The sequence below is a fragment of the Gorilla gorilla genome, chromosome 15 (genome assembly GCF_029281585.2).
Source record: "Gorilla gorilla gorilla isolate KB3781 chromosome 15, NHGRI_mGorGor1-v2.1_pri, whole genome shotgun sequence".
Taxonomy (NCBI): domain Eukaryota; kingdom Metazoa; phylum Chordata; class Mammalia; order Primates; family Hominidae; genus Gorilla; species Gorilla gorilla.
This window is the reverse complement of record NC_073239.2, coordinates 121,766,731-121,767,488: the sequence shown is the minus strand read 5'-3', so window position 1 is coordinate 121,767,488 and position 758 is coordinate 121,766,731.

The following is a 758-nucleotide window of genomic DNA, read 5'->3' as shown; positions in this document are numbered from 1 at the left end:
TTTAAAGACAGGGTCAGCCGGGCGCAGTGGCTCATGCCTGTAATCCCAGCACTTTGGGAGGCCGAGGCGGGCGGATCACGAGGTCAGGAGATTGAGACCATCCTGGCTAACACGGTGAAACCTCATCTCTACTAAAAATACAAAAAATTAGCCGAGCGTGGTGGCGGGCACCTGTAGTCTCAGCTACTCGGGAGGCTGAGGCAGGAGAATGGCATGAACCCGGGAGGCAGAGCTTGCAGTGAGCCGAGATCAGGCCACTGCACTCCATCCTGGGTGACAGAGCAAGACACTGTCAAAAAAATAAATAAATAAAATAAAGACAGGGTCTTGCCATGTTGCCCAGGCTGGCCTTGAACCCCTATCAAGTGATTCTCCCAGCTTAATCTCCTGAGTAGCTGGGACAACAGGCACTTTTAAAAATCAGGAAAAACCCTGCCTTTTGTGTCCTCCCAAACAGTGACCATTTCAGGTGCTCGTCATATCTTTGTGTCATGCAGTTTCCATCTGGTGTCATTTTCCTTCTGCCAGAAAAACTTCTTTTGACAATTTTTGTAAATCTTCCAGCTTTGTATGTCTGAAAAGTCTTTATTTCACCTTCACTTTTGAAAGATATTTTCACTGGGTATAGAATTCCAGGTTGACATTCTTTTCTTTCAAAACTAAATTTGGATAAATGTTTATTCAAGCTGGGCTTGGGATTACAAATCCCAGCACTTTGGGAGGCTGAGGCAGGCAGATCACCTGAGGTTGGGAGTTTG